Here is a 9,543-nt window from a genome sequence, read left to right on the forward strand (position 1 = left end):
CTTTGCCCAATTCTGAGTTATAACGAAAAAGATACGAACGAAGTATCAAACTCGGCCTAAAACTAACACCCTTGCACTAAAACGGTTGTATCTTAAAATCTACGTACAAAAGCTTTTGACCTGATTTCAATTAAATTGGAAAGTAGACTTAAAGATCTTTCCAATGATATATTATTTAATTTTTTTAAAAAAATCACCCCCAAATACACCAATTTTCTACAAAACCACCCTATTTTAACAAAATTTAAAAAAAAAAACCACCAACAAAATCCAAAACTAGTAGGTATCACGACCCCTCTCTTATTCCGACTTGTTTTCTAACTTAGGGCCCACGTATCATCACCCTATTAGCCAAAATTAACCGAAATAAATAAATAAATAAAATAACAAAATTCTTACAAAAAAGACAGCCACTTCTTCCCCTTCTCCTGCCACCGAGAACAGCCAACCCCCAACCAAATCAACCACCCTCCGGACCACCAACAACCCTCCAAGTCACTACCCTTGCCCCCACTCTTGCTCTTAAACCCACCAATTCAAGCCCGCTACTCACGAAACCTCACTCAACCCCCACCCCCTGTCCCGAAACCCCCCTTCTCCTTAGCAAAATGTAATTCAATTGGGATTGTATATTTAGGTTTGTTGTTTGAAGTGTTACGAATTGATAAATAAAAATAATACTTGATGTTATAATTAATCAATTTGACATGAATTGAAAGTAGGGTTCTTACAAAATTAATTTGGGGATTTTTTTTCAAATTGATCCATTTCTGGGAATTGGTGGCTGATTTTGGTTGTTTGAAGGTCAAATGAGGTTGCTGGAATTGATTAATATCGTAGCAGTGTTTCAAGGGCTAAATTGGGTGGCGCGGAGGAGAAAGAAAGGAACACAACTGTAGGGAATAAATTTCAAGCGTTAACCCCCTAGCTTGAACCCCACTGTGATCATACACTAAAGTATGGTGGCGTCCAAAAGGGAAGAAGATAGAGCAAAAGAGTCGGCAACAAGTTTTAGGAACTTGTAAACCATTCACATGGTGAAGGTTACACCCCTTAACAATCCAAGAAATCGTCAACTCCATAAGGTCTAGAACCAAATAAGGGTTCGGGGATGAAGGTACAAATCCAACCTAAAAGAGATTGAACCTGCCCTAATAATAGGCCTCTACTTTATTCTGATCGTATTCATGTGCACTTTTTGACTAACAAGCAATCAATAGGATAACCCTAAACCTGTTTATCTATGTTGGTTGAATATTAATGCACAAATAAAACTATCATTGGCGATCACTTGAAATTATAATCACATTAACCTTAAACAAGATTATTAATTATCTTATATAAGCGTGATTACAAGTACAAATTCCCTTTAAACATGCATAAAAGGCGTGATCAAGCAATAAAAATAAATAAGCAACATAATAATAATAACCAATAACAATAATCAGAATAATAACAATCATATTAATCATAAAATTATAATAATAATAATCATAATCATCATACTTAAAAATAATCATCATAACAATAATTATAACAATTATAATCATAAAGAATAATCATAATAATAATCATCATAATAACAATCATATTTAATAATGACAATAATCATGTTAAAGCATAGCAAGATCCTAGGCATGATACTACCAAGATTAATAACAAACCCTAGCATGTCACTAAGCAATAAAAATCAAATCTTTAACCCTAACATGATACTAACAATCATAAATATTAGGAAGAACATAGAAAGCATCGTAACAATCATATTTAATATTAAAATTAACCTAGACATGATACTAGGAATATCATAATAACAATTTAAACATGATTTCTACATCATAACATCAATAAATCAATTAAAGTACTTACTTTGATGCCTCGTACCTCTTTCTAATAACAAAATACACACGTTAGTAACTTCAAAGAAAATAATAAATAAAACAATTAAATTAAATAATTGAAATAGAGATTTGAGACCAAACCCTCAGAAATTAAACCTTTCACGTCTAGGGCGAAGGCAACTTCGAATATGGCTAAGTGTTTCTAGATCTAATGAATGCGGAATTTTGTATGGTAAAATACTAGTTTAGAAAAAGAGAGAAAGATGATGAGTGAGAAAAGAATGAGAGAATTGATGATTGCGAATGAAAACTGGTTGTAGGCGAATATAATTGAGAAGCTGGTTGTTGATTAATATTAATTAAAATTGATTGTTGATGAATGAAAATAGAGTTTTTAATACATTATTTATAGAGAAAATCAGCAAAAAAGATAAAATATCAAAACAGAGCATCTGGCGCACGTGAAATAGAGCTGGCACCAACATTAGGCTATTGGCGCCAATGCTTAGCGCCAGGTGCCAATGCCTGGCGTTTAGCGCTAACACTGTTTTTGATGCGCTTTCTCAAATCGGATAAATTTTGCCGTACAGGAGGATAAAATCGTATCTTTTCTTCAAAAATGCTCTTTGATTTTAATTAAAACTCTGAAAAGTCAATAAAAATCAATTTATCAATGCTAATTGAATTAGGAATGAAAAGAACCTTCTAGAAGAATCTAGAAGACTAAAACCATTGCATTAGGAATGATAAATCATATTAGGCCCTCCCCTAGATCATTGGGCCGCATATAAGGCTCAAACCGGGCCCAATTTAGTAAATTGGTCATAACTTCCTCAATATTCATCGGAATTGGGCTTATAATATATCGTTGGAAAGCTCTTGTCAAGCCCCATCCAACTACACTACTATTAGACCCATATCATGGACCAACCAAACTGGATAGGCTGTTTTCTTAAAATAAGTTTTCAAAAACAGAGAGAAGTGAAAAGAAAATTAAAACTATCCGCAACACTAAACTTTCCACACTTTCGCTTCATTCGATTATGATTCGATGTGAAAGGTACTCATCACCGGGTTTGGTTTTGGGTTGACACATTTGGGTGTCTACAACAACAGGGACAAAGAAGAGGGCAGGGAAGAGAGGGAGGTTGTGGGGTGGTCGTCTGCCAGCGCAAGGTTGGGCTAGGTGGTTGATAAGGTCAACAAGCTATGGAGGTGGTGGTGGCAGCGAGATTGAAGAAGCAAGGGGAATGGGGTGGCTGTCGTGGGCTGCTTGTGGATTTTTGTAAAAAAAATAAATAAATTTGGTAATTTTGGCCAATAGGGTGATGAAACGTGGACCCCGTAGTCGAAAACAGGTCGAAATAAGAGAGGGTGGTGATAGCTACTGGTTTTGGGTTTTGCAGGTGATTTTTTTTTTAATTTTGTAAAAAAAAAAGGTGGTTTTTTTTTTTAGAAAAGTTATATATTTGGGTGTGGTTTTGTATTTTTTTTTTTTAAAAAAAAAAATCCTACATTATATGCCTTATTCCAAATTACGGATTAAAAGTTATAGTTATAGATGTTTTAAAAATGCTTAAAAACTGAAAAGTAATAACACGCCACGGTATTATTTATCGTTCGACGATTCTATTGTCGTGCCACGACACTAAGATCTTCCCCGATTCTTTTCTTAACACTATTTTTCTTTAAAAATGATAAATTTTGTATTGTATAACGGTACTGGTGTCATGACATGGCACTTTGTACCGTTCCATGGTACTACGAATGGCAACGGATCGGATTCGGGTCGGATGGAGCTTCACCTGCATCCACCCGCTCACTCCATCTGCTCCATCCGATCCACCCGTCACCCGCAAAACTCATCACCCGAATCCGATCCATCCGTCATCCGCGGGTGAAACGGGTGGATCGGATGCTTAACGGGTGATAATGATTATTTCTAATTTTATAAATACATCAATATTAAGGTTAATAAATCAAAATTACCGATGTTAACCGTGTTGTCTATTCTCACAAATACAAGAAAATGAGTAAGATTTCATATCGTCATTGCGAATTTGCGATGCATTACCCAGAAATTAATTGCATAATTCACAATAATGAGTTGTATAGTAACAGTATACTATACTTATGTGACTTAGAATAGATAATTCACATTACTCATATTTCCTAATGAATGAATGTAAAGTCAGACCACAACCATAATGTGAGTTCACACTAATGAATGTAAAAACCGAGAACCACCATTAATATACATTTTCCTTTATTTAAAAACCAGAAGAAAAAAAACAGATTTGATAATCTACTAATCTAGTAATTCAAAAACAAAATTAGAAACTTGAACAAAGTTAGAGATTATTAGTATTACAGAAAAACTAGGAGAATAATTTAGTGAAAATAAACTGGAAAATCACTTTTAACGAAATGATATTAGAGCCTTAGAGGGGAGGTGAGGAATGTCGCGCTGCCGCTAGTGAAGAGTGTCGCGCTGCCTCCTGTGATACGGTGAAGAGTATGGAAACTCGTAGGTGACGAGTGTTGCCGGAGGACCGGTGAGAAAGTGAGAGCAAGAGGTTGAGAGAGTGAGAGATAGAGGAGAGAGACTGAGAGCAGGAGGCTAAGAGAGTGAGGGTGGCTGTGGAAGGCGTTCAAAATTAGGATTTAGGGTTTCAGAAATTAGGGGGCTTATTATATATATATATATATATTACGGGTGGATGACGGATCGGATGATAAATGGATAACGGATCGGGTGACGGATGAAATGGAGTCCCACCCGAATCCAACCCGATCCGTCACCCGTTTCATCCGTCATCCGCTCATCATCCATTTAATACGGATTTTCATCCATTATTTATATCGGGTGGATCGGATTAGCGGATATCCATTTAATTTTTCCATCCCTACATGGTACCTAGTGCTGTGATGGGGTACCTTTTTCTTTCATAACGCCTCGTTTTTAGGGTTTCGTAGCTCACTCCATCATTTTTCTCTATAAATACGAAGCACATTTATGAGTTTCGGGGCAGCAACACACATTCTCATCTCTCTTATTCTAAGCCTTACAACCTAGCCTTCTTAATTACATCATTCCTCCCTTAAGAATTCCAAGGAGGCAAGGTGTCCATACGATACCCGAAATTCCATACGACTTACACCAAACGTGAAAGGTAGAACTGATTGAGGTTTTGGACCAATTAAATCAACTCTACTTTAATTTAAATAAATTTCAATTTTATTTATTATATTCCTTGAAGTTACTAACGTTTTATTCATGATGTAGCAATTTAAAGAAGCGCAGAACGTGAGTAATTTATTTACTTAATTACTCTTATTTTTATTTTTATTGCTAGTATCATGATTAGGGTTATTATGCTTTGACTTGACTCGCGATATTATGGTTAAATTGCTTCCAATATTAATGTTTATTATATCACCCTTTTGCATGTTTAATCATGAATATGGAATTTCGCATGTTTAATTACGAATATTTAATTGAAAATCACGACTAATAAATTAATGGAAAAATTGCTCCCATTAATCTAAACTTTGCCTCGTCTGCCCAAATTAATCCCTACTTTGGATTATTCCCCATCACTCCCAACTTTAGGGGGTATTAATTTCTATTGCACCCAACTGGTCATCTAACTTGATGTAGCAAGTTACTTAGACACGTGTTAGCGTATGATTCGCTTAAAAAAAATTTAAATTAAAATAAATAAATAAAATTAAATAAAACAAAATAAAATAAATTAAAATAAAATAAATTAAATTAAAAGAATACCTTCTCTCTCCTCCCTCCCCCCTCCCTCTCTGCAACCAGACCACCACGGCCACCAGCAACCAGACGCCGGTAGCCTCCCTGCCCACCTCCCTTTCCTCCACCTTCGTATCGCCGCCTCCCTGCCCACCTCCCCGCTTCCCCTTCCCTGCGCACTTCACACACTCCACCAACCTCCCTACTTCCCCTTCCCTACAACTCCACCAACTGCCCGCTGCCACCACGACCACCAGCAACAGCCCGCTTCCACCACGACGAGCGCCGATGCCGATGCTTCCCCAATCACCTCCCTTTTCCTCTTCGATCACTCCGCAAACCAGCCAAAATCCCTCAAATCCTAACCCTTAACACTAACATTCGAAACACTACAAAAACGGCGACGAAATCAGCCACCAACGGCCGAAATCGACCGATTAAGGGTAAAAACCAACCATTCAGCCCTAAACATCGACCGATTTCGGCCATTTGTGGCCATTTGTGGTGGTCGATTTGGGGGGGGGGAGGCTGTGATGGGTTTTCCGGTAGTGGTGGGCTAGGAAGGGAGTGCGTGTGGTGGCTGTGTTAGGTTGCGTGTGGGGAGAGTGTGCGTCGGTGGTGGTGGTGTGGTGGTGGAGGAGGAGTAGGTGTTAATTAGTTTTAGGAATTTTTTTTTCTTTTTTTTTTTCAACCAATTATATATTGACACGTGTGAAAAAAAAAATTAATTCACAAATGTTAACTTGATTAACCGGTTTCAGGTGAATTGGGTGCAATAGAAATTAATACCCCCTAAAGTTGGGAGTGATGGGAAATAATCCAAAGTAGGGATTAATTTGGGCGGACAAGGCAAAGTTCAGATTAATGGGAGCAATTTTTCCTAAATTAATTTGGACGACCGATTTAGGTTCCTTTTTAATCTTGTTGTTAATTGAAGTGATCACAAATATTTTAGAGTTATGTGTGCACTATATTCAACCAATTCATCTTTATTTAGTTTGGAGCAAATTGAATCTTTGTTTGTATGCCTATGAAACTGCAGGAAATACTTTTCACTATAAGAATCAAGTAGAGGTCAATACGGGCGAATGTGACTCCATGACTCACTTTGTACCATCATCTCCGATCCTCTTTTCGTGGTTCCGACCCATATGGAGTTAGTAATCTCATGGATTATAAATGGGTGTAACCTTCATGGATCAAGTCGTTGTTGCCTTCGGTTTTTATCCCTTTTTGTGGTTCCTTTAATGATATATGAACGGTTTACAAGTTCCTTAAAAACTTGTAGGCAGCTCCCTACTTTCTTTGTCCCTAATCGTATAATGTTAATTCTCACTTCCTATGATTGTCAAGTATATTCACAACATGCTTAAGGAGGCGCACTTCGAATGACGCCTACACTGTTGTAATTTTTATTCTATAATTTTATAATTTCATAGTTAATAGTTTAGTCAACAACCAGTTTACCAAGCACTCCTACTTAATTATTTATTTTCACATCTAACAGCTAGTTGACATGTAACAACTATACATATAGTTAAAAACTACTATCACAGCTAATTGCTGCTACAACTACATTTTGCCGAACACGCAATAATTTCTATCCATAGCACATCATAAAGTTTATTTTTATTTTTTTTTTTATCCACAACACTCCAATTCTCAAAATGCACTCATTTTTTATATTTTTATTGAGAAAAAAAAACATAGCTTCTACTTCTATATATATATATATATATATATATATATATATATATATTAAAAAAAAACTAATTACTTTTAATTAAAAACCGCCCATAACTACCCATTAAAGTTATATATGTATAGTTGCATGTGTTATAAGTAGGTAAACTAAGACGAGTGTAGTAAAACAAGGACTTCACAATAAACATTGCATGTGTTATAATACCCTTCTACAGGTATTGTGTTAGACCGGACTCACCGTGAGTCCAACATTCACATTATCGGATTTTTTCATATTTTCAATAAGGTTAGTGATTGCTAATTTTTCTAGACTTATCTACAAACTTGTGCTATTCATGATACATTGCAAAAAATTAATTGAAGTTGGAAGCAACTAGAAACAATTCAAGGTTACTAAAAAGTTCTAAATACAATAAAGTCTAAAATATTTTACCATTTCTTTCAACCTCTATCTTCAACTATATATATAAGTGCTAGGCATTCATTCACAGACATCCTAACAAGGAGTCATAGTCATTTTTACTATTATCCTTACATATTAACCCTCATATTACAATTTTTTTTTTCTATTTTGCTTGCCTATGTTTATAGGTAATATGTGTCAATCTCTACTTATTAGCTTTCGTTACGCACTTACAACCCTTAAATAACTATTTATACAAGAGATTACCTAATCGGTATGGAAATATCGCACAAATACATTTTTCGATTTGATTACGTGGCATATTTAACACCCGTCCGCAATCATAACGACAACAATACGAACATTATTATTGGAATGTCTTATCTTTGTTAAGGTTGAGATGCACAAATGCGTTAATGTCACCCTCACTTTTTTTTAAATGATGAAAACGACATTCGTTTCGAACCCATAGTCATCTTATGTTTTAATATTGATTACATACCATAAGAATCTAACATTCTTAATCCTTTTCATTAGTAAAATGATGTTATTTTTAGAATACAAAATTAAACCTATTGATTAATCCTTTGCAATATAGGTGCAATTATAATAAATTAAGATATGAAATTTTTTATAAATTGTAAAAATAACAAAACAATTTCCTATTCATGAATCAATCTTTAAGTATAAAAACTTGTAATAATTCTAAAAAAGAAAGCAATTAAAAACAAAATCGAAATCAAACAAAGGCATGAAAATTCTCAACAAAGAAATTTAAATTAGATTTTTTAGAAGCAACAAAAGATTGAAAAATGCTTGGTGATGAAACTCTTTTTAAAGCGACAACATCTTCAAAATTAGCTTAATATCTATACCATCCTTTTTTCTAGGCTGCTATATTTTCTTAACCATCCTCTTTCCTTCTAATGTCACCAATATTGTTTTGACTACTATATGATGGTAATATTATAACAAATATCCTAATAATTTATATAGCACTCATTAGCACAAAATATTTTGAACATATTATCTTGTTATTGATATGCGATATATATTATAATAGATTTTTCATTTCAATATTGATTACATATATAGTGTATAAAAAGATATGTTAGATAGTGTAAGTAATCAAAAGAAGAATCTAATATCTAATCTAATCCATCTCATATATAAAGGAGAGTTTTTTCCAAGATTTTAGAGCGCCACGTATGATTTATGTGTCACTATTTTTTTAATACATAATAAATTGAAAATTATCAAAATTACGTTCAATTAAAATTTAGAAAAAAAAGTAATAAGTGGTTATAATAAATTATATATTAAAAATAAAAAAATACCAAAACTTTAAAAATATAAATCGAGTGCAAAGAATTCAAATTTGATTAAATAAAAATAATAATGAATTATGAAAAGTGATTATAATAAAATAGAAAAATTGTTAGGAACTACCCACCTAATAGGTCATATTGTCAACAACTACTCGCTTACAAATTTTGTCAAAATAATTACCCCTAAATTCTAAAAGTCTGACTAGCACTACCCATTTTGGTTTTCCAGCAACAAAATCCGGTGAACGGTGATCGCTTTTGTTTTTCTTTCCAAAACTTAAGCATGAAATGATGAATTACACAATTAAGAAGTCAAAACAAGTGAATTGAACATCAATTTAGAGCATTTCATACCTCATAATTAAAATATTAATTATTTCCCCTTTTTTAATAGGAAAAATTTTGAAAATTTTGTGTTTCTAGGTTGAGTCGTTGTAAAGGGGATGGAATTGGTTGTACATAGGAGGTTTAGGCTTACGTTTCGGAAGGAAAAATAAAATTTGGCCA

This window comes from Chenopodium album, chromosome 4, assembly GCF_948465745.1.
Source record: "Chenopodium album chromosome 4, dcCheAlbu1.1, whole genome shotgun sequence".
In the NCBI taxonomy this organism is placed as follows: Eukaryota; Viridiplantae; Streptophyta; class Magnoliopsida; order Caryophyllales; family Amaranthaceae; genus Chenopodium; species Chenopodium album.